General features: G+C 47.6%; 1 long non-coding RNA gene across 1 annotated transcript; it reads left to right on the top strand.

The window, feature by feature from the left end:
* The first annotated feature begins 9,867 nt into the window (after positions 1-9,867).
* LOC125983443 (uncharacterized) lies at positions 9,868-11,799 on the top strand. The gene is made up of 3 exons (XR_007486702.2): positions 9,868-9,958; positions 10,104-10,181; positions 11,709-11,799. It is a non-coding gene; the product is annotated as an uncharacterized lncRNA (long non-coding RNA).
* Positions 11,800-26,134: the final 14,335 nt, after the last annotated feature.

The following is a 26,134-nucleotide window of genomic DNA, read 5'->3' as shown; positions in this document are numbered from 1 at the left end:
ACAGCTGCCCTTTCCAATATGGCGGTCAGTTTCTGCTTCCCATCTGGAGACAGGTCGCTGTTTTGGACCAATTGGATCCGGACGGAGTCCACATCCACAGGTTTGTACCACTCATTCAGTGGCATGGTTTTAGTTGGACCCACTCGGACTGTTTTTGCTTTAATATTTTCCAACCTTGCTTTTACTGGCTGGCGCTGATGTGCTGGTTTTTTCAGATCTTCGGCGTCTCTTAATGTCAGTAAATTGTGGGGCCCTTTCACCCAAACGATTCTTTTCCAGACTCCAATTGGCATGCTGGTCACTGATCCATCTGCCATCATAACAGTTAGGTGTCCTATCACTTTCAAGGCTTTGCGGGTCATCGACACCTCAGCTCCGGTATCTACTAAATATGGAGCTCCATCAATTTCAGTGTAGAGATTGTCTCCCTCTCTGTACACGCCTGACAGGGTGACCCGCGCCTCTTTTTCACTTATTTTCTGGGCCCAGCAGGGGCCGCAGCCTTGCGAGCCTCTGCCAGGGCCTTTCTTTCTTCTGGTGACATTTTGTCATACACATCTTTTGCCACATAACCAGTTGAATTCACTTTACCATAAGGGGGTTTGGGATTCTCTCGGGTGTTTTGTCTCTGATTATCATTAAATTTTTGCCCCTTCCCATAAGTTGGCTGTGGTGGTGGTTTCCGACTTGCTTGTGTATCTTCTGTGCGAGTGCGAGTGCTGCCCGATGGATTCGGCTTTTGTCTCTCCATGTAGTGTTTTGTTACTCTGTCCCATTTCTTTATGGATTCTTCGATTCGTGCCAGAGTTGCCTCCGCACCCAGCTTCACAAAAGTGGTGTCCTTGTCCTCGGTAACTGCTCTCAATACTCGCACGTATCTGTTTGGGCTTATCACTTGTTTCAACTTATGCCACACATTCAGCAAGGTGAGACCCTGTTTTAATGCTTCTTTAGCTCTGGTTATATGTGCATCTTCGTCATCTTCTTCATCATCCACCCACCTCTGGTAGGCTTCCTGGGCTGTCTCATCCCTTCCAATGGGCTCGGCTGTAATATATTGCAGCCACAACTTCTTTGACAACTCTCCGCCCGGACCGTCTTTGATTACTGGCCAAGTTGCCAATAAATATTCTTTGACGCTTTCTTTTTGGTACTTTACGCGTACCATTCCTTTTAAAGTTTTAAAGGCTCGTGTCTCTCTTTCCAGGTCATTTCCGGGCATCCCTGTATTTTCCAGATAAGTCGCTCCCAGTTGTGTGGTGCTCGGCTGAGCTTGTTGGGTGAAGTTTCCAATTATGTTGGTTTGTGTGGACATTGCGGGATTAACAGCGTGTGTGTCCAACTCTTCACACGCTCTTAGTTCTGCTTGAGCGGCATCATATACACCCTGCTTCATCCTCCGCAACAATACGTCATACATTACGGTCACAAAGCCTTCCCTAAAATTTTTTGTCAAATCTGTGTAACTTACTAGGGTGTGGTAGGCTGGTGTGTTTAACACATTCATCGCCTCCCTGTAAGTTAGCTTCACCAGGACGTCTATATTTCCTTCTATTTTTTCCCACCAGGCTGGTGGGAAGGGGTATTCTTTCTGCCTAACTTCTGGGATATAGGTTTTCCTTCCATCCTTGGTTTCCACCCATCCTAATTGAACCTCCCTTGCCAGCCTTTCCGAAGCCTGGAAGATGCTTAACACCGGCTGTTGCTTCTTGAATCCTTTCCGGGTTGCTCCTAGCACAACTCTCGGTGGGGGGTCATTAGGATCAGGAGGGCCCACTGCCGACATCACCGAAGCCTGATTTTCCTCTTCGGAGACCACGTCATCACTCGAGGTGGCCGCCTCCCTGTCTTCTCCCTCTCCATCATTATTACCCTCTTCCTCGTGGGATGTATGAGCATGTTCAGTGGCCCCAACTCCGGTGTTCCTTGATTCTATTTGTTGACGTGGGCCCTGAACCGTGGAGGGTCTGTTTTTGGGAGTAGACGTCAGGCGTGCTCGGTAAGAGGTACCAGCCACTTCTCGGTTTGATCTTAAAACCACTCTCCTCTCTCTTTCAATTCTTCTCCCTCTTTCCTGAGGTGGTTTCTCGGGAGCCGGGACCTCAGTTGGTGCCGGATCCGGCCCCCCCGGTTTAGTTATCTCTGGGTTGATTTTGTGGGTCCCGGTTTCGTCCTCATCCCCTGTAGTTGGGGATGGTGTCCTGGACCGCACGGTCCTCTTTTGCAATTCTGGGGTAGCACTTGAGGCTGCCCCTTTTTCTTCTTCTGTTCGAATTGTTTTGGCTGATGGATGGGGCAAGACTGTCACCTTACGTTTTGTTTGCTGTTCCATCTTCTGCTCTTTACGAGCCACCTGTAGCGCTTGGTCATATGTGGCTTCCAGGGCTACCAATTCCCTTTCTCTTCTTTGAGAGGCTGATATTGCCAACACCAACTCCAGCCCTTCCACTGCTGTGATCGGGGTGGATATCTGCAGCTTATAAGCTCCTGCAATTGCTGTTTCCGCAATTTTCCATGACATCCGTCCAGATCTGACGCCATTTACTTCCGTAACTATTCTTCTGGCCCCCCTCTCGATGGCAGCATCCACCGCTCTCTCCAGAATTTTTGTCATCATCTTCAGGTAATCCTGCTGGTCCAGGTCCGCACTCCACTTCTGCACGACGGCATGTATTATCATGTGATATTTTGATCTTCCCCCACTTGTGAAGATGAAGGTAAGATCCTCCGGGACATGTTCCATCTGCCGTCTTGCATCTTGTAGGTCCTCAATATATTTTTCACCGGCCATCAACCTCATCCGTGAATCAAAGGTCTGGTTCCAGGCACGGAATTTGTCGTTGGTGAAAACAATGAGGGCGTCTCCTGTCAGTGACCAAATATCTCCGACAAACTGGCACATCAGCACTCCGTTGCCCACAATCACTTTCTTGGTTGATTCTTCCGGTAAAGACGGTAGGGGGTCTTTTCTAATAAGGGGATTGAGCTTTGGTGCAAAGGCGCCTTCGCGCCTGGTGTCCTTGGTCTCCCATAGCTCCTCTGTGTCCTTGCTCGTGCCCAACCCTTCTTCCTCTTTAGGCACTTCCTCTTCGTCTTCACTGGAGAATACCGGCTGATCAGTTCTTTTCTCCAAAATACTTCTCATCCTCGCCAGGTGCTGCATGCACTCGTAATAGCGAGGCACTGCCTGCACTTCTCCCGGTAATGGAGTTGCAAGCTCGCTCTGGATGCCAGATTCGTTGGTCAGCATTTTCACTATTGAGTCCAAATCTGTACTTGTACTTATTATTTTTCTCATATTACATTCCTCCACCATTTTTGCCCCCCATTCACACCAGTCAGGTGCTTCTCTTCGAGTGTAGCCCCTTTCCGGGTGGGCTGACACTATTATTGTTAGTCCATCTTCTCCTGGCTGCTCGGCAAAAAATCTTCCATCTTTCTCGATGGCCTCTTCCATTCGCGTTGAGAGGCATTCCGGCTCTATCGACGGGTTAGATCCCACTATGTACTCAGTCCATTTCTGAGGCCACTTCTCCAAGCCTCCTCCATACAATATTACACATGCTGGTTCCTCATGTCGTCTCAGAGGGTCTGGATTAGACCCCTCCTTTCTGGTTCCTTCCATAGGATTACCAGGTTCGAGGTCCAGTCCTCTTCCACCGCTAGCCATCTCTTTAATGAATAGCAGTTTTTTCAGTTGTAGGGTCGAGCTGTCTTCTTTCGAAGCCTTTCCGTGTGCACTCGGGACAGGGACGATACAGCTCTTAGTTACTCAGCGGCGCCTTTTGCGTCGCCTCTACTCAGAACACCAATATGAGAACTCTTGCCTCACTTATTGATGCTCTCAACGGCGGGATGCACGTTTTTTTTTTTTTTTTTTTTTCTCTTTCTTTTTTCCACCAGGTTTTTCTACTGACAGGAAATCCTAACAAGGGTACATTCAACAGCAAATTCTAATTCAAATGTTATTGTAGCGAACAGGAAATGACGACTAATCATCAGCCCGAAGCCCCTCAGCCCTTCAATTCTTGGGAACCTGTAAGTCACAGCAGGTCGCCAACAGTTAAGGGTCATGAACCATATAAGCCTCAGAAGAATCGTTGTGGCCGATTTTTGACTGTCTGGAGAGTATGTACGTTTACTACTCCTGGTGAGCTTCAATTGTCGTCCTCAACAAGCGGAAAAAGGGAAAGGGCGGAAAGAAGGGAAAAAAAAAAAAAATAAAAAATAAAAATCCTTTTGTGAGTTCAGCGGACAAAAATCTGTAATCCTCTGATGCGTCCGGGAACAAAAATCTTGTAATCCACACAGGTGTCCGGGAACAAAAAAAATTTTGTAATCCACACAGGTGTCCGGGAACAAAAATCCTTGTAATCCACACAAGTGTCCGGAAACAAGAAAATCCTGTAATCCACACAAGTGTCCGGAAACAAGAAAATCCTGTAATCCACACAGGTGTCCGGGAACAACAATCCTTGTAATCCACACAAGTGTCCGGAAACAAGAAAATCTTGTAATCCACACAGGTGTCCGGGAACAACAATCCCTGTAATCCACACAAGTGTCCGGAAACAAGAAAATCTTGTAATCCGCACAGGTGTCCGGGAACAAAAAAAAAAAAAAAAAATTTTTATCCACACAGGAATTCAGCAACAAAAATCTTGTAAGGGGGAAATTAGTATATATTATAAAATGAAATTAAGAAGGAAAAAGGGAAAAAGAAGAGAGGAGAAAAGCCTACTTTTCTTTCTTTTTTATCTTTCAAAATAAAAAGCCCTCTCTTCTGTCGGTCTCCTAACTATCTGCCTCCTCCTCGGCTTTGGTTTTGGCATGAAATCTAAAACATTTGCAGGCTCCTCGTCGACTGGTTCATTTTCTGTATTTATACCCAATATCCGTGCCCATGTACCGGCCCCTCTGGCTTTTGCAAGTTCTGCTGCATACTCTGCGTATACTACAAACATTACTTTCAGCACCCCATACAAGTACAAGCTGTGAAGGAACTCCTCCTTACTCATGCTTAAAGTAATGTGCTGAGGGGCATCGGTCACCGTTTACTATGACACAATACAGTTCTAATCCTCCCGTGCTAATAAGGTTCTTTTCTAGGAAACTCTATTCCTTAAAGAGACTGTACTTATGTCACTCAAGGCCGTTCTGACATTTGTTTGTATCAGTGAGCGGAATTAAGACAGTTTCTGGGAAGAAAAAACTGAAAAACTCCACACAGGTTCGTTTTGGAGCTGTGAGCAAAACAAAAAAAAAAAACAAATGTTCTTCTATTGTCTCATTTTTATTTATTTTTTTTCCTAAACTTTTACTCACAACCCCCCTCCTACTCGTTGGGCGCCAAAATGTCAAACGCACCTCTTGCAATCAGGTGCCCCCGGCTTCCCAGTAACGGGTTCGTTTTAGCCGGGTTCGGAGATTCGTCCGTAATCTAACCACCCGAGTTAAATTAACTCCTCCGGAATCAATCTAATTTCTGTACGACGCCAATCCCTCTCAAGTCACCCGAAGCGCGTGCCGAGTAACTCAATTCGAGGCAGGACTTCGAAGTGACCGCATCGTATTGATGGCTCCCCGCTAATGTTTGAAGTTCTTATTCGTTACGGATATTTTTTAGATGTCTTTGTTAAGACCTCAGGGATTCGTTTGTATAGCGCACCCAAGCACTAGTTTTGCCGAAGTAAATGTTCATACGGGTCCGTTCCACTTGGTCGCTCATGCAGCGAGCCGACCAACTTTTTTATTCGAAAGAGAATCGAATTAATAAAAGTGTGACAATAATAGCATTTAAGAAGAAAATTAATGCCCTTTATATTATTAATTCTAACTTCGTATACGTAGACCTAGCACTTGACCGTCGGAGTTCTTCACCCCACTTAATTGCTTCGAAGAGAATAGCGACTTTCTTACCGAATAAAATTGTCGTGCTGTCTTTAGATTTGCCCAATAATTAATTTGGAAGGCAAGTCTATTTTTTGATCGTGTCCTATTTAACTTTTGACGCGGCCCGACAAAAGGGGAACTGGGCCGCGCCCGACAGACAATCGAAATATTTTTATTCTCCTCCAACTCCACTGATTTATTTCAGCCGTCGTCGTTAATTTATTTAGAAGAAGTAAATTTCCAACAATTCACTTCTAACGAAATCCACTCCTCCTTTAAATATTTACGAAAGTTATTTAATTCTCTAACTGGCTCAGAGTTACTTTTTACACGGCCCGTCGAAAAGGGGAAGCGGGCCTGAGCCTTTCAAATAGTCAAACAACTTTTCGTTCTACACAAAATAATAATCCGACTTAAACACTTCCGTTGATTTATTTTATTTAAATCGGCCCCAAACCATCAGTTGCATATTCAGTACAAATCCGCGTACAACGAAGTAAGTAATATACAAAACACATTTATTGAAGAAACATGGAATAAAATTACAAATCTCAATTACCCCAGAAACTGAACAATTTCACTCACTGATACCCGTGTTAATAAAATCATTCAATCCCAGAACAATTCGATTGCAAAACACAGTTCATAAAAAAAGGGAAGCGGTGATTACCAGCTGCGTGCTATTTTTGGTGAAAGCAAAGTCGAGTGATCAGTTCGATCTTGCTTCTAAATCCAAATTAAAGAAACAGGCTGGCCACGAGGAATCCGGCGGCCCGATGACTATTCCCCCCTCACGCTAAAATACATAAAAAATATAAATCCCTCTCACCTATTTCTCTATAAAGTTGTCCAGTCCAATTTTTGGGAGTAAATCCAAGTTAATTTCAGTCCAGCGATCCTGCGTCTCACACAAAGATCTTCGGGACTTTGGAAAAAATCTTGAAACTCCTCCGGGCCTCTTCACGTATAAGCGCTCTTTTGGGGAAAAAAGCCCTGAGGCTACTCCAGCAGGACCTTTTATAGACCTCTCCGTCTCCCCCCCTCCCCTTTCTTTTCTCCTGTACTTTCCCTATAGGGTAAGACTGCCCAATTCTCCCACGCGTATAGAAGGGACTGTCCAGAAATCCCACGCCTATGGAGGGACTGGCCTTTAGCAGCTGTTTCCGCCCTGACCACGCAGTACTTTCCACCAAATGCACAGCTAGTGGCAAAACCTTTCACTTCCCCCTTTCACCTTTGACCTACTTTCTGTTACATGACTTGTTTTCACCTTTGACCTACTTTCTGTTACATGAATTGATCGAATTGACAAATAATATTGCTTTAAAGCGGTTACAGAGTACATTTTTAGCCAAGCAAAAAAATCAAAAAATTAAAATCACAAAAAATTAAAATCACATAATAAACATTTCATTTGTGCTTCTCCAAACAATTTATGTCACGCCACTATTCTCAGTGACGGGTCCCTTGATCGAATTGACAAATAATATTGCTTAAAGCGGTTACAGAGTACATTTTTAGCCAAGCAAAAAATCAAAAATAAAAAACACATAATAAAAATTTCATTTGTGCTTCTCCAAACAATTTATGTCACGCCACTATTCTCAGTGACGGGTCCCTTGATCGAATTGACAAATAATATTGCTTAAAGCGGTTACAGAGTACATTTTTAGCCAAGCAAAAAATCAAAAATAAAAAACACATAATAAAAATTTCATTTGTGCCTCCATGCGTGACTTACACTCTGACACCGTGTTCCTCTTTTCTATTTTAACTGGTCTAGCTTATCCTGGCCTCTCTTTTGGTCTCATGTTTTGGTCTGGCGCCATCTTTTGGACAAATTTGGAAATATCAGCTCTGTCAATTTATCCCTGTGAACAATCCATATTCTACCATTTGGACCATCTCTATCTCCATGTTACATGACACTTTTGAAGGCTACTTTCCATTTGTCCGTCCTAGAGGAACAAAGAGCTGAAAGAATTCATCGAAGCTCACAAGAGACAAATCAAACAATTGGAGGAGAAGTTTCTGTTTCTCTTTCTAGTCTTCTCCTTGGCCTTCATTCTGTGGCCCTAACACCAGCTGGTGAGTGAGCTCCAGCGGCACCGCACTCGACACCTCCGATACACTGCCAGCCGGTCTCAGACGTTGGCAGACGCTCCGATGCCGACGTATACCCCCCGCCACGGTGACAGAGGCACCGCGTCACACCGGCGCTCATCCAATCAGAAGGCAGGAAAGGCAAATTCACATGCAGGGCACTCTTGAACCAGAAGAGAGCGCCACAAAAAACGGTTGTTGCCCCAAACGCGCACTAAAAAGGGTCAGAATAACAAGAGTCCCACCGGCCAGCCGGGGCCACCCGTCCATCCATTTCTTCAGGGGGGGAAAAAATTGGAGTCACCGGTGAGTACATTTTGCATTTAGCTCTGCTTTTCTGCTTCTGTCTTCAAGTGTGTGGCATCCTGCGACCAAAGATTCAGCCAACCCCAAAGCGGTTGACCTCAACGTCCCACCACCATTCCTACCAGAGCAGGTGACGTGATGCTTTGGACATCCTTCCGTCTCAGATGCCCAAAAGTACTCTTTGCCACATCTGCGGCAATACGGTGTCTTTTCAAAGGTGCAAATAAATCCAGCGTGGGCGGAACACGCACGTCTTCGGTTTTTCCCGCTTTGTTTGTGTGACAGCTGTTGTGAAAATTTTACACAAATAAAGTTGTATAGTACAGGTTTGGCCAAGCCGCAACTCCCGAACCGCATGCGGCTCTTTTATGTTCATATCAACATTTGTGTGTGTGTGTGTAGGTGTGTGTGTGTGTGTGTGTGTGTGTGTGGGGGGGGGGGGGTTGTGCGTGTTGGCTTCACTTGAGTTCAATTTAGTATTTTCGTCAAAAGCGCATGTGGTGAAATTCCACAAAGTAGGATGGGCAAACACATTCCAGTAAACTATTAGTGTCAATTGGGCTCTCGAAATGGCAGGGAAAAGATGCACAGCAAAACGAAAATATGTAGATGAACACAGGACGTTTTTATCAGAGTGGGAAAGTTTCTATTTTTTTGTTGAACGTGATGGCAAACCATTCTGCCTGATACGTCAGACCTCAGCGCATTTCAAAGATTCAAATCTTCAGCGCCATGCACTTCAGCTCACTCCATGCTAACATTGATCAGGCGTCGAACCCGCAACATCATGCTTAAGAGGTGGACATGCTAACCAGTGCGCCATTATGTCAACGCATAACAACTGTAAGAACTTCCGCCGGAATTCAAATCCGCGGGGAGAGTTAACTTGTTTAAAAGGGAGTGGGCAGAAGAATTATTTAATTTATTTAAATCTATTCAGAGTGTGCGCCATTATGTCAATGCATAACAACTGTAAGTCTACTAAACAAAACAGCGGTTGCTATATGACGTCTGCCACGTCGTGGTCACGTGACGCGGACGTGACGTCGACGCCTACTTTACATCCCACCGATCACAGGACCCCTCGGCTGCATAACCGCGCCCCCTTCCCAACCAATCGGATTTGCTATACGCGAAAACGACGCCAATGGGCGGGCTCTTCCGCCAGAATTTAAATCCGTGGGCGTGGCTCGCAACAGGAAGTAGGAAAATGGCGATGTTGACAAAGACACAGCGGATGGTAACATACGACTAACGAGAGAAATATTTTTATTTTCTGCTTGCAACTGGACCGTCCAGAGCGTACACGGTAAGTACAACTCATCGTTTTTAAAAAGAAGTACTTTTGTTGCCCTGAAAAGCGAGTGAGTGTGGCGTTTGGGGGGAACGTCGAATTTCGACGATTCTTTCTGGTCAACGGTTGTAAATGATTGCGTTGATTAAAAAAGAAAACTTGATGTAACTCTACTTTTAACTGCCGTTTCAGATAAGCGGGTATTACGTCGCAGTCATGTGCCGCGGATATGACGTAATTGGCTGACCTTCCACCAAAATTCAAATCTGTTGGCGCGATGGCCGTGAGCCACTGAGCAACGACGAATATCAACAGAAATATCTTTATTTTCTGCTTGCAACTGGACCGTCTACAGCGTACACGGTAAGTAACACTCATTGTGTTTAAAGAGATTTACGTTTGTAATAGCAACGTGTAGCTGAGGCGCTAGCAGAAGTGTAGCCGCGTTGCGTTGTACGTGTGAATATTGGTCCAGGCGAAATGTTAATGTTTAATTTCATTCCTTTAGGTTCCACGGTGTTTGTTGGCTGCAAGTTTTCCACTGCAAGAAGAGGCTCGTATCATTGACCAGGAGCGAGCTACAACGGTGAGTAGCCATAACATTTATGTTAAACACTTCCTATTTCATGTCTAACAGTACTTGATTTAACAAATAACCATAAATAAATACAGTGTGGGCACTGAAGTTAACATATGTGATTATACTGCCTAATCTGTCACCGAGTATATTGTTGCAAAGTAATATAAGATCCAAAGTTGTAATTCAGAATAGTTTTCAAAAGAAGGCCATTAGAATTATATACAAGTCTGATTACCCTGAACATAACAACAAGCTATTAATTAAATCACAAATTCTTCAATTCAAAGATTTGGTAGATTATCAGAATAATAATGTCTAACAGTAATTGATTTAACACATCACGATAAGTAGATTGAGTGTGGGCACTCTCAAGTTAACATATGTGATTATACTGCCTAATCTGTTACAGAGTATGTTGTTGCCAAGTAATGTAGAATAGATCCAAAGTAGTAATCCAGAATAGTTTTGAAAAGGCCATTAGAATAATAAACAAATCTGATTACCTTGAACATAATAGTTAAGTGTTGAATATGTCCTATGAAGTCAAAATTTGGCACCATCATGTGGTGAAATTTGGAATTGCATCACATCCAATTTTGCCTGGGAACAAACAGATTAAATAAATCTTAGACTTAAATAAGCCACTCCTTCTCAAACAAGTAAACTCTGCCCATTTTGCGCAGTAGATGGTCTGTTAATATCTAGTATTTAGACAAAGTCATAATTTAAATTGCTTTTAACCTTCATTCATCGCTTCAACCAACATTACTCGCTCTTATTACCAACTTGTATCGATTTAACTGAGCGTTTAATACTTCCTATCAGGTCTCAAGTCAAGATTTGGCAAAATACAATTTCAGCAAATCCAATTTTGCCAGGCAACAAAAAGAGATTAAATAAACTAAATAAGTCTTCTTCCCATTAAATAAATCAGAAAAGTCTGTCTTGCAACCAGTCCTCTTCAAACAAGTAAAGTCTGCCCGTTTTGTGCCGTAGATTTTGTGTCTATGCCTAGTATTTATACAAAATCATAATTTAAACGACTTCATTCCTTCATTCACTTTGGAAATTTGGAATTGCAGCAAATCGAATTTTGCCAGGGAACAAAAATAGATCAATTAAACTAAATAAGTCTTCTTCCCATTAAATAAATTAAAAAAGTCTGTCTTGTAACCCGTCCTTTTCAAACAAGTAAAGTCTGCCCATTTTGTGCCGTAGATTTTGTGTTTATGCCTAGTATTTATACAAAATCATAATTTAAAGGATTTCATTCCTTCATTCACTTTGGAAATTTGGAATTGCAGCACGTCAAATTTTGCCTGGGAAGAAAAGTAGATTAAATAAATTTAATAAGTCTTACTACTTCCCAATAAATAAATTAAATACGTCTTACTTGTTCCCACTCCTTTTCAAAAAAGTAGTTTAAAACGAGGGCCCTTCACTCAACCTTTAACCTCAACACCGCACGTCACATTGTGTTGTATCTGTGAATGTTGGTTGTGGCCAAATGATAGTTTTCTTTCATTCGTTTAGGTTCCACGGTGTTTGTTGGCTATATGTTTTCCACTGTCAGAAGGATGAAAATACAAAGTACAACGCTTGGACGTGGGCGACGACGTCACCGGTGAGTCCTTCCTTCCTATTTATTTACCTTCTAGGTGCTAGGTGCCGCACTGAACAACATTATGCCGCACTGAACAACATTATGCCGCACTGAACAACACCATGCCGCACTGAACAACACCATGCCGCACTGAACAACATTATGCCGCACTGAACACCATGCCGCACTGAACAACACCATCCCGCACTGAACAACACCATCCCGCACTGAACAACACCATCCCGCACTGAACAACACCATCCCGCACTGAACAACACCATCCCGCACTGAACAACACCATCCCGCACTGAACAACACCATGCCGCACTGAACAACACCATGCCGCACTGAACAACACCATGCCGCACTGAACAACACCATGCCGCACTGAACAACACCATGCCGCACTGAACAACACCATGCCGCACTGAACAACACCATCCCGCACTGAACAACATTATGCCGCACTGAACAACATTATGCCGCACTGAACAACATTATGCCGCACTGAACAACATTATGCCGCACTGAACAACATTATGCCGCACTGAAAAACACCATGCCGCACTGAACAACACCATGCCGCACTGAACAACACCATGCCGCACTGAACAACACCATGCCGCACTGAACAACACCATGCCGCACTGAACAACACCATGCCGCACTGAACAACACCATGCCGCACTGAACAACACCATGCCGCACTGAACAACACCATGCCGCACTGAACAACACCATCCCGCACTAAACAACACCATGCCGCACTGAACAACATTATGCCGCACTGAACAACATTATGCCGCACTGAACAACATTATGCCGCACTGAACAACATCATGTCGCACTGAACAACACCATGCCGCACTGAACAACACCATGCCGCACTGAACAACACCATCCCGCACTGAACAACACCATGCCGCACTGAACAACACCATGCCGCACTGAACTACACCATGCCGCACTGAACAACACCATGCCGCACTGAACAACACCATGCCGCACTGAACAACACCATGCCGCACTGAACAACACCATGCCGCACTGAACAACACCATGCCGCACTGAACAACACCATGCCGCACTGAACAACACCATGCCGCACTGAACAACACCATGCCGCACTGAACAACACCATGCCGCACTGAACAACACCATGCCGCACTGAACAACACCATGCCGCACTGAACAACACCATGCCGCACTGAACAACACCATGCCGCACTGAACAACACCATGCAGCACTGAACAACACCATGCAGCACTGAACAACATTATACCGCACTGAACAACATTATGCCGCACTGAACAACATTATGCCGCACTGAACAACACCATGCCGCACTGAACAACATTATGCCGCACTGAACAACATTATGCCGCACTGAACACCATGCCGCACTGAACAACACCATCCCGCACTGAACAACACCATCCCGCACTGAACAACACCATGCCGCACTGAACAACACCATCCCGCACTGAACAACATTATGCCGCACTGAACAACATTATGCCGCACTGAACAACATTATGCCGCACTGAACAACATTATGCCGCACTGAACAACATTATGCCGCACTGAACAACACCATGCCGCACTGAACAACACCATGCCGCACTGAACAACACCATGCCGCACTGAACAACACCATGCCGCACTGAACAACACCATGCCGCACTGAACAACACCATGCCGCACTGAACAACACCATGCCGCACTGAACAACACCATGCCGCACTGAACAACACCATGCCGCACTGAACAGCACCATGCCGCACTGAACAGCACCATGCCGCACTGAACAGCACCATGCCGCACTGAACAACACCATGCCGCACTGAACAACACCATGCCGCACTGAACAACACCATGCCGCACTGAACAACACCATGCCCCACTGAACAACATTACGCCGCACTTAACAACACCATGCCGCACTTAACAACACCATGCCGCACTGAACAACACCATGCCGCACTGAACAACACCATTCCGCACTGAACAACACCATGCCGCACTGAACAACACGACGCCACACTGAACAACACGACGCCGCACTGAACAACACCATGCCGCACTGAACAACACCATGCCGCACTGAACAACACCATGCCGCACTGAACAACACCATGCCGCACTGAACAACACCATGCCGCACTGAACAACACCATGCCGCACTGAACAACACCATCCCGCACTAAACAACACCATGCCGCACTGAACAACATTATGCCGCACTGAACAACATTATGCCGCACTGAACAACATCTTGCCGCACTGAACAACATCATGTCGCACTGAACAACACCATGCCGCACTGAACAACACCATGCCGCACTGAACAACACCATGCCGCACTGAACAACACCATGCCGCACTGAACTACACCATGCCGCACTGAACAACACCATGCCGCACTGAACTACACCATGCCGCACTGAACAACACCATGCCGCACTGAACAACACCATGCCGCACTGAACAACACCATGCCGCACTGAACAACACCATGCCGCACTGAACAACACCATGCCGCACTGAACAACACCATGCCGCACTGAACAACACCATGCCGCACTGAACAACACCATCCCGCACTGAACAACACCATCCCGCACTGAACAACACCATGCCGCACTGAACAACATTATGCCCCACTGAACAACAATATACCGCACTGAACAACATTATGCCGCACTGAACAACATTATGCCGCACTGAACAACACCATGCCGCACTGAACAACATTATGCCGCACTGAACAACATTATGCCGCACTGAACAACATTATGCCGCACTGAACAACACCATGCCGCACTGAACAACACCATGCCGCACTGAACAACACCATGCCGCACTGAACAACACCATGCCGCACTGAACAACACCATGCCGCACTGAACAACACCATGCCGCACTGAACAACACCATGCCGCACTGAACAACACCATGCCGCACTGAACAACACCATGCCGCACTGAACAACACCATGCCGCACTGAACAACACCATGCCGCACTGAACAACACCATGCCGCACTGAACAACACCATGCCGCACTGAACAACACCATGCCGCACTGAACAACACCATGCCGCACTGAACAACACCATCCCGCACTGAACAACATTATGCCGCACTGAACAACATTATGCCGCACTGAACAACATCATGTCGCACTGAACAACACCATGCCGCACTGAACAACACCATGCCCCACTGAACAACATTACGCCGCACTGAACAATATTATGCCGCACTGAACAACACCATGCCGCACTGAACAACACCATGCCGCACTGAACAACACCATGCCGCACTGAACAACACCATCCCGCACTGAACAACACCATGCCGCACTGAACAAAACCATGCCGCACTGAACAACACCATGCCGCACTTAACAACACCATGCCGCACTGAACAACACCATGCCGCACTGAACAACACCATGCCGCACTGAACAACAACATGCCGCACTGAACAACAACATGCCGCACTGAACAACAACATGCCGCACTGAACAACACGACGCCGCACAGAACAACACGACGCCGCACAGAATAACGCAATACCGCACAGAACAACACCATGCCGCACAAACAGTTTTAGATAATATTACGTCGCAGTCATGCGACGCGGACATGACGTCAATAGGCGGAACTCATGGCAAAATTATAATCCGTGGGCGTGGCTTGCAACAGGAAGTAGGAAAGCGGCAATGCTGGCAAACAAGACACAGCGGTTAGTAACACGACGACTAACAAGACAAATATTTTTGTTTTCAGCTTGCAACTTGACCGTCTAGAGCGTACAAGGTAATTACAACTCATTGTTTTGAAAAATATGTTTTTTTGTTGGCCTGAAAAGCGAGGCAGTGTGGCATTTGGGAGGAACGTCGAACTCGGCGTCTGCTTCCAGCCACAGACGCCAAATTTCGACGATTATTTCGACTGGTCAACGTTTGTAAATTATTGCGTTGATTAAAAACTTTATTTAACTCTACTCTTAACTTTGCCGTTTCAGATATGCGGGTATTACACCGCGGAAATGACGTCAATAGGCTGAACTCTGGCCAAAATTCAAATCTGTGGGCGCAATGGCCTTGAGCGAGACAACGGATACAAACACGACGATTATCAACAGAAATATCTTTATTTTCTGCTTGCAAGTGGACCGTCTAGAGCGTACACGGTAAGTACAACTCATTGTGTTTTAAAAGATTTATGTTTGTGTAGTTTGCGTTGCGTTGTATCTGTGAATGTTGGTTGAGGCTAAATGTTAATGTTTAATTTCCTTCCTTTAGGTTCCACGGTGTTTGTTGGCTGTATGTTTTCCACTGCAAGAAGAGGCTCGTATCATTGACCAGCAGGAGCTACAATGGTGAGTACCCCTTTCGTCGTCCATTTATGTTAAACACTTCCTGTTTCATGTCTAACAGTACTCGATTTAACAAATAACCATAAATAAATACAGTGTGGGCAGTCAAGTTAACATATGTGATTATCCTGCCTAATATGTTTATCACAAATATGTCACTAATATGTTTATTTGTTTATCACAACACCTTTGGACCTTCAGCAATCGATTATTTCCCTTCATCTACATAGAGACAGAACGATGGTGTCTTAAACATCTCATTCATTTCACCAAATAACTTCACGCAGGTGGATAACGGCCGTCTCGGTCACGCTATGTTGCGTGATGCAGTTTTGAAGAACCAAATGCATTTATTCAATGAATAAGTCAAGCTAGATCTATGTTTATGATGTTGTACGTTACGGTACCGATTGAAGTTGAGTCCGAAGCCAGTGGAAAACAGCTCTGCGTTTGTGCTCTCCAGGTACAAATGTTGTGATCTCTGACTGACGACCGGGCGAGACTCGAGTAATAGATGTCCAAACGAGCTCCGGCAGGGCGGGTCAAGGCGGAGCGAACGGACGCCTTTCAGGCCGCCAATGACGAGCTGAGAGCCAAACTGATGGACGTCCAGTTAGAACTTCAGCAGGAGAAGAACAAGGTGAAAACCTCAACAGACAGACACTGCCTTCCTCCCTGCCTGCTTCCCTGCCTGCCTCCCTGCCTGCCTCCCTGCCTGCCTGCCTCCCTGCTTGCCTCCCGCCCTCCCTCCCTCCCTCCCTCCCTCCCAGTTTCCCCGATGTAGATTTGACATGCGTGTGCCATGACTGTGTCAGCCTACGTCAACAAATGCACCGAGGACGTCAGCACCACTAAGAATATCATCACCCGGGGCAACCAACGACCCTGGATGACTGAGGAGGTACGTCAAACGCTACGAGCGCGGAACTCTGCCTTCAAGTCTGGCGACAAGGAGACACTGAGGACAGCGAGAGCCAACTTGAACCGTGCCATCAGGGTAGCGAAGCGAGACCACAGTCGAAAAATTCAGGATCGTTTCCACGACGCCAACAACACCAGGAGTATGTGGCAAGGCATACGGGCGATTACAGACTACAACTCACCCTCCCCCCCCGGTGGGTGAAGTTGATGCTGACTTTCTAAATGGTCTAAATAACTTCTTTGGGAGGTTCGAGGCACTAAACGGCACTCCAGCAGTTAAAACTGTCCCCCATCAGGAAGAGGAGGTACTCTGCCTTGACTCCGCCGATGTGTTGAAGACCCTGAGGAGAGTCAACCCCCGTAAGGCCCCTGGCCCCGACAACATTCCTGGGCGTGTGTTCAGGGAATGTGCAAGTCAGCTGGCTGGAGTCATCACAGACATTTTTAACACCTCGCTGGGCCAAGCCACAGTGCCAGCGTGCTTTAAGACTGCCTCCATCATTCCGGTGCCGAAGAAACCTCAAATCACCTCATTTAATGATTACCGGCCTGTTGCACTGACTCCGGTCATGATGAAGTGCTTCGAACGGCTGCTTAAAGATCACATCGTTTCCAGACTCCCCCCATTATTTGACCCGTTCCAGTTTGCCGACCGGCAAAACCGCTCCACTCAGGACGCCATCTCCTCCGTTCTTCACCTGAGCCTGGCTCACCTGGAGGAGAAGAACACCCATGTTCGGATGCTGTTCCTGGACTTCAGCTCAGCGTTTAACACCATCATCCCACAGCATCTAGTAGGAAAATTGGAACACCTGGGCTTCAACACCCCCCTTCGCAACTGGCTGCTAGACTTCCTCACCAACAGACCTCAGTCAGTCCGGGTCGGACAGAACACCTCTGATGTCATCACCCTCAGCACAGGCTCCCCTCAGGGCTGCGTCCTGAGCCCCCTGCTGTTCACCCTGATGACACACGACTGCGTCCCCAGGTTCACCACCAATCACATCGTGAAGTTCGCAGACGACACAACGGCGGTGGGGCTCATCAGAGACAACAACGACCTGGACTACAGAGAGGAGGTGGAGCAGCTGGTGGGCTGGTGCAGAGACAACAGCCTGATCCTGAATGTGGAGAAGATGAAGGAGATCATCGTCGACTTCAGAAAAAAACAGCCTCACCACGCTCCACTGATCATCAACAGCTCAGCTGTGGAGGTGGTCAGCAGCACCAAATTCCTGGGGGTCCACATCACAGAAGACCTCACCTGGACTATGAACACTACGGCACTGATCAAGAGGGCACAGAAGCGCTTGTACTTCCTGCGGAGGATGAGGAGAGCCCACCTGCCCCCACCCATCATGAGGACGTTCTACAGGAGCACCATAGAGAGCATTCTGACAAGCTGACTCTCTGTGTGGTGTGGAGGCTGCACCGCCTCCGATTGGGAGAACGTGAGGAGAGTGGTGAGGACAGCAGAGAGGATCATAGGGGCTCCTCTTCCCTCCATTCAGGACATTTCATCTCAGCGCTGCATGTCCCGTGCCCGTAACATCATCAATGACCCATCACACCCCCACCATGGACTGTTCTCCCTGCTGCCCTCTGGGAAGAGGTTTCGCACAATCCGCTGCAGGTCCACCAGGTTCTGCAACAGCTTTTTCCCTGCTGTCATCAGACTGTTGAACATTAGAACTGTTGAGCTCTAAACTGAACTCTGCATCACACATTCACAGAACTGTACTTTATGACACTACGGACCTCTATCTTGCACTATCTCGCACTACCAACTTTACTGAACTTGTGTAAACCCTTTAAATAGAAGTTTAATACATGGTTTAGCATTCCTCTGCACACTCTTGAATACTGTTTTGCCTACTTGCACTATTGCATAATTAGCACTGCTGCACTTTATACTTATTTGTAATATATATATATATACAGTATATGTATATATATATTTTCATAGGATATGTTACTTCCATTCAACTGCAATATCACTACTTTGTTGTAAGCCGTGTGCAACGAAATTTCGTTTTGTATGCACCATGTGCAGACAAGATGACAATAAAGTTTGTCTAAGTCATGTCAGGTCAGCTGTCTGGAGAGAGAGAGAAGTCAGGACCTGCGGGCGGAGCACCACCGTGCCACCGCCGCCATGACGGAACTCAAAAGCAAACTCCATGAGGAGAAGCAGAAAGAGTTAGCCGTTACCAGGGAGACATTACTGCGGCAGCATGAAATGGAGCTGATGAGAGTGATCAAAATCAAAGATGGAGAGATCCAGCGACTGAATGCCTTGGTCCTCAGCCTGAGGGACGGCTCCATGGACAAGGTGATCCGCTCAATCCGTGTCTGACTATCCGCACGCCACGTCGGGCTCCGATGCGGCCGCTACCGTATTGTGTAGCTTGTCCTCAGTAAGCGTCGCGGCGCTCCGTTGCGGTCTCAACGGCCCGATGTGGCGCAATGTCTGCTCAGGTGAGGAGCGGGGGCGCTTTGCTGGCGGAAGTGGAGGAGACGCGGCGGTGTCGGGAGACCGAGCGGTGTCGCCTCCACCAGGAGCGCGGAAGAAGCCCTGGCAGCGGCCCAGCAGGCCTGGCAGTCCCGAGCGGCCGAGCTCCGATCGGCTCATCACCAGCATCGGGAGGAGCTGAGCCGAACCAAGAGAGACTGCGAGAGGGAGATCCGCCGACTGGTAGGACTGATCAGATGCGCGGTGCGTGGCTATGTTCCCAATTTCGTTGTATACCTGCAGTGCAATGACACCTAAGGCATTCTATTCTATTCTATTTCACAAGAAGAAAACGTCCGGTTGCTCGCTTCGCTTTTGTCACAGCAATGGTGTTCTAGTCGATTCAAGATAAAAATTGGCCGGTTGCTCTCTTTGTTTTTGTCACAATTCTGGCAAATGAGTTTGCCCGCCTGCCTGAGCGCTCCCCGTTTGTACATCCAGATGGATGAGATCAAGCTGAAAGACAGAGCGGTTAGTGTTTTGGATAAATCCCTGGGGCCGGCCACGTCCACCGCCTTCAGCTGCAGACTCAGGCTGCCGAGCAGCAGATCGCTGCCCTGAGGGATTCCCAAAGGGCGGGCCTAAACTACCCTGGAAGTGGGGTCAACGGCGCTACTAGCAATCCTCTTCATAGCGTAAGCCACCTCATCACACACTTGCAGTACGCATGACTTAGTTCGTTGCTGGAGGAAGGTAGCACAAAAACAGTTTTGAACTTTGAACGAGTGGTTGTGTGTGTGTGTTGCGGGGCGTTTTCAGTCTCAGGAGGATCGGGACACGCGAAGGTTTCATCTGAAAATCGCTGAGCTCAGCGCAGTCATCAGGAAACTGGAGGATCGAAACGCCCTGCTTTCTGAAGAGCGCAATGAACTGGTAATTTATTGACGGCACGCTTGAAGGTTTGCGCTACGTTTGGTGCGCGCCATCCAGCGAGGCACCCATTGCGCTTGCTTATTAGTTGAGCGGCGCGGCGAGTCGGTTGCCTGGTAGATGTCTTTTATTGGGAGCCAAAGCCACGATTCCGTTCAAACCGATGCCAAAGGAATGGATACGTTCTGGCCCGCGTGTTGTGCGTCTTTCGCATCCCGCACTTCATGCTTGCAGCTTAAGCGACTGAGAGAAACAGAAAGCCAGTTTCTGCCACTCCTGTACAAAAACAAACGCCTGAGCAGGAAGAATGAAGAACTCTCACTGGTGCTGTGTCGCCTTGAAAACAAAGTGCGCTTTGTCACCCAGGAGAACGAGGAGATGGCAAGCTTGGTAAGTCGACGCGGACAACGGCGGCGTGCCAACAGAGTCCACTGCATTTGTGTTCCACAGAGAAGGCCTAGTTCGCTCAATGACCTGGAGCGCGGTTGCGGCCAGCAGGACGGTGAAATGGAGTTCCTTCAAGTTGTGGAGCAGCGGCACATCATCGACGACTTGTCCAAGGTCTTCAGGCAGGTGACTCGGTGCACGTACGGCAGCGCCGCGCTCGCTCGCTGTCGCCAGGAAACCTTTTCCGTCCAAAGCTTGGCCGGCGGCCGCCATCCAAAAAATCGGCCCCTTAAACTCCGACCTTTCAAGCAGGAGCATTGTGCGCACGCGTTTGAACACGCTTTAGACTTGTTTTGCCGTTTTCAGCAGCTCAAAGCTCCCGTTTTGTCAGCGCCTTTGCCACTCGCTGTGCGCTGAAAACGACGGACTCGCCCGGCTGCTCAGCCCGTCAACCATGAGCCGCGAGCGCGACGTCATTGTCCGTAGGCAGCTAGTGGCAAAATGCACCCTGTTAGAGTTGCGCTCGCTCCAACTTATTTTGCAAGAACCACACGGGAGACAAGTAAGTTCTTTTGGACACCTGCAGGTGGAGAGTCCATCCGTTGTACGAATGAAGTCTGACTCTCGGCTCCCGCACGAGCATTTTTATTAAGAGAAACAGGGTGGGTGTAAGAGTGGATTGAATAGAGAAAGCCCTTGACCTCTAGTCAAAACATAGCAAGGGATGTTTTACGACTTTGTGTAGGAAGGGATAAGCGATAGGGATAAATAAGGGATAAATAATATTATTTATTACAGGTTGCAGTCAAAGTCAAAGCAACATAATCATACGATAAAGATAATCTGGAAAACCCTGACACACCCTGTAGTTGTCACTTTTGGAAAAGACGAGCGTCCCTCCAATCATCGCCGGTGACGGGTTTTTCAGGCTCTGGAGACAGGAGCTCATGTCAGAAATGTCATCGTGAGTCGCGTTTGTTTCTGCGCCGGAGCCGTTCGTTCCCTTTGCATCCAAAGAATCTCAAAGGCGGATTATTTGTGTCGACAGGAGAGAGATTTGCTGCTACGATACCGACGTCGAGAATCTCTGAGGAGGAACAAAGCGTGAGGTCCTGCAAGGTGAGTCTGTTTGTTTGCGGCTGCTTGGTGTTGCGCAAGATGAAATGGCCTTTTTCTCGCTATCGTTCCTCTCGTCGATTCATCGTGAGGTGTCGCTTCAGTTTGTTCAGAGAGATGTTTGCTTCCGCGCCCGCAGGTCATCGAAACATTTTACGGCTACGACGAAGACGTGTTGGTGGACTCGGACGGATCGTCCTTGTCTTTTCACACCGACAGAACCCCCGACACGGAACCCGAAGAGGTAGCCCGCCATTTCTGCCAGCGTATTGGCGCCAAACATTCCTCTTCAGCCTGGAATCGGACTCGTCTTTGCGTCGCGGGTGCTTTGTCGCCGGTCTGACTGATTCTGGTACTAGTGCTGTGTTGCATTGGTGTGTGCATGAGGAGGCGGAGCTTCGCTACCGCCAGCTGACGCAAGAATATCAAGCGCTGCAACGAGCCTACGCTCTGCTAGCCCAGACCAGCGGAGGGGACTACGACGCCGAGAAGGAGATCAAGGTGGCGCCCCTTCCCGCAACCCCCGGCCGGGTCGCAGCCTCCCCGTTCTCACCCAGCCTCGGGTGTTCTCTGGTCTGAAAGGAGGAGGAGGAGCCTCCCTCCTCCTCCTTTCAGACCAGAGAAAAGCTGATGGTAGTGTCAAACGCACCTCTTTCAATAATCACTCTTCCCTTAAATATCTACGAAAGTTATTTAATTCTCTAACATGTTCGGAGTTACTTTTTACGCGGCCCGTCAAAAGGGGAAACGGGCCTGCGCCCTTCAAATAATTAAATTACTTTCAGTTCTACACCAAACCGATAATCCGATTCAAACACTTCCGTTAATTTATTCAGACGAAGCAAACTTTCAAACGGATTGAAATTCACTCGTGTCTCAAATAACTACGAAAGTTATTCAATTCTCTAAAATTGTCTGATGTTACTTTTATTTATTACGGTCCTATGTTATACCATAATAACCCCCCGCACATTAATCAAATTGTCAAATCAACCCCGAACCATCGATTGTACATTCAGTACAAATCAGCGCACAACAAAGTAGATGAATATACACAACACATTTATTGAAGAAACATGAAATAGAATTACAAATCTTAATCACTCCAGAAACCGAACAATTTCACCCACTGATACCCGTGTTAATAAAATCATTCAATCCCAGAACAATTCGATTGCAAAACACAGTTCATGAAAGAGGGAATCAATTTTTAGCCAAGCAAAGAAATCAAGAAGTAAAAATCACATTTGTGCTTCTCCAAACAATTTATGTCACGCCACTATTCTCATAGTGACGGGTCCCTTGATCGAATTGACTAACAATATTGCTTTAAGCTGTTACAGAATACATTTTTAGCCAAGCAAAGAAATCAAAAAGTAAAAATCACATTTGTGCGTCCATGCGTGACTCACAATCCGACACCGTGTTCCTGTTTTATTTCTATTTTAACTTGCTTAGCTTATTTTGGCCCCTTTTTTGGTCTCATGTTTTGGTCTGGCGCCATCTTTTGGACAAATTTGGAATTTCAGCTCTGCCAATTTATTCCTGTGAACAATCCATATTTTACCATTTGCACCATCTCTTCCCCCCATGTTACATGACAGTAGAAATGGGTCACTATCAAAGCAGAGTAGCAGATCTGGAGTCAGCGCTGAAGCAACAAGGACAGGTAAGCTTATCAATGAGCACACCTTTTTCTCAGACAAAATAGCTACATTCTTCAGTCACTCATTCGTCTGGCATTACTGGACCAACACCCCCCCCCTGAACGTGGCTGGGAAAATGTGGAGAAAAGCAAATGTCATTTTCCAGTCAACCAAAGAATTTGTGGATGAAAATGACACAACATTCCAAAGCTGTCCACGCGTTTGTCTCTTCTAGAATGTCAAGTGGGTGGAGGAGAAGCAGCTGCTGCGTCAGAGCAATCAGCAGTTGGCCGAAAAGGTGACGGAAAGAAAGGCGCTGGGCGGAGTCGCTTGGCGTCACACCCGTCCAGAAGCCCCGCAGATGAGGTCTGACTGTCTTTTCAGGTCAGGCGGATGGAGGCGGAAGAAGCGCGTCTGAAAGAGCACATCCAGGATATCCGAGACCAAAACGAACTGCTTGAGTTCCGCATCCTGGAGCTGGAGGTGGGAAGACTCGCACAAGCGTTTTGAGGCCAGAGATGTGACGGACGGACGGACGGACGGACGGATGCATGCCTCTGCCTTTCAGGAGAGGGAGTGGCGCTCCCCCGTCTTGAAGTTTCTGCAAGTCCGTTTCCCAGACGGCCTCAGCCCTTTGCAGATCTACTGCGAGGCCGACGGCGTGAGCGTACGTAAGGCGTCCCTCGCAACCCTAACCTTAACCTGAGGTCCCAGAACACCTTACATTGCTCCTTGCGCCTTTCCCCAGGACATCGTCATCAGTGATCTGATGAAGAAGCTGGACATCCTGGGCGATAACGCCGTAAGTGTATGTCGAACTCCTTATGTTCGCACTCCACGAGACTCGGCGGCTCAAATGTGACTTTTGGAAGGCTTTGCGCTGAAAGAACCTTGTTGACGCTGTGCCTTTGGGCTCTTGCAGAATCTCACCAACGAGGAGCAGGTGGTCGTGATTCACGCCAGGACCCTTCCCACCCTAGCCGAGAAGGTAACGCGCACGTCCACGCACGCTCTCGCATTCTGCTTATGTGACAGCAGCCTTTCCTCAGTGGTTAGAATACATCAAAGTGACCAAGTCAGCACTTCAACAGAAGATGTTGGACATTGAAAGTGAGAAGGTAGACAGACACGCGACATCAGCCAAGGGGAACTCGGGGCAATGTGCCCCAACAATTCTGACCTTGAGCTGTGCTAGGATATGTTCTGCAACCAGAAGGGCTACCTGGATGAAGAGTTGGACTTCAGGAAGCGTTCCATGGACCAGGCTCATAAGGTAAGCCGCCCTCAAATCTCCCGCCGGACTACTGATGGACGAGGATTGCGGCCCAGAGGATCATGGAGCTGGAGGCCATGTTGTACGAGGCGCTACCGCAGCGGGACTGCCCCGCCACGGACGGCGAAAAAGCCAGCCACGCTGGCGTGAATGACGTGCTGACGGCGGATCAGAGACAAGAGCTTAGGAGCGCCGTGGACCAATGGAAGCGAGCCCTGATGTGGGAGTTGAGGGAGCGCGACGCTTGCATCCTCCAAGAGAGAATGGATCTGCTGCACAGCGCGCAACAGGTAAGGGCCCAAAGCCAGCCCGGCACTTACTTGCACGCTTACTGGCTTTTGAAGGCTACTTTCCATTTGTCCGTCCTAGAGGAACAAAGAGCTGAAAGAATTCATCGAAGCTCACAAGAGACAAATCAAACAATTGGAGGAGAAGTTTCTGTTTCTCTTTCTAGTCTTCTCCTTGGCCTTCATTCTGTGGCCCTAACACCAGCTGGTGAGTGAGCTCCAGCGGCACCGCACTCGACACCTCCGATACACTGCCAGCCGGTCTCAGACGTTGGCAGACGCTCCGATGCCGACGTATACCCCCCGCCACGGTGACAGAGGCACCGCGTCACACCGGCGCTCATCCAATCAGAAGGCAGGAAAGGCAAATTCACATGCAGGGCACTCTTGAACCAGAAGAGAGCGCCACAAAAAACGGTTGTTGCCCCAAACGCGCACTAAAAAGGGTCAGAATAACAAGAGTCCCACCGGCCAGCCGGGGCCACCCGTCCATCCATTTCTTCAGGGGGGGAAAAAATTGGAGTCACCGGTGAGTACATTTTGCATTTAGCTCTGCTTTTCTGCTTCTGTCTTCAAGTGTGTGGCATCCTGCGACCAAAGATTCAGCCAACCCCAAAGCGGTTGACCTCAACGTCCCACCACCATTCCTACCAGAGCAGGTGACGTGATGCTTTGGACATCCTTCCGTCTCAGATGCCCAAAAGTACTCTTTGCCACATCTGCGGCAATACGGTGTCTTTTCAAAGGTGCAAATAAATCCAGCGTGGGCGGAACACGCACGTCTTCGGTTTTTCCCGCTTTGTTTGTGTGACAGCTGTTGTGAAAATTTTACACAAATAAAGTTGTATAGTACAGGTTTGGCCAAGCCGCAACTCCCGAACCGCATGCGGCTCTTTTATGTTCATATCAACATTTGTGTGTGTGTGTGTAGGTGTGTGTGTGTGTGTGTGTGTGTGTGT

This window comes from Syngnathus scovelli, chromosome 16 (genome assembly GCF_024217435.2).
Source record: "Syngnathus scovelli strain Florida chromosome 16, RoL_Ssco_1.2, whole genome shotgun sequence".
In the NCBI taxonomy this organism is placed as follows: Eukaryota; Metazoa; Chordata; class Actinopteri; order Syngnathiformes; family Syngnathidae; genus Syngnathus; species Syngnathus scovelli.
This window is presented reverse-complemented; position numbering and strand designations above follow the sequence as displayed.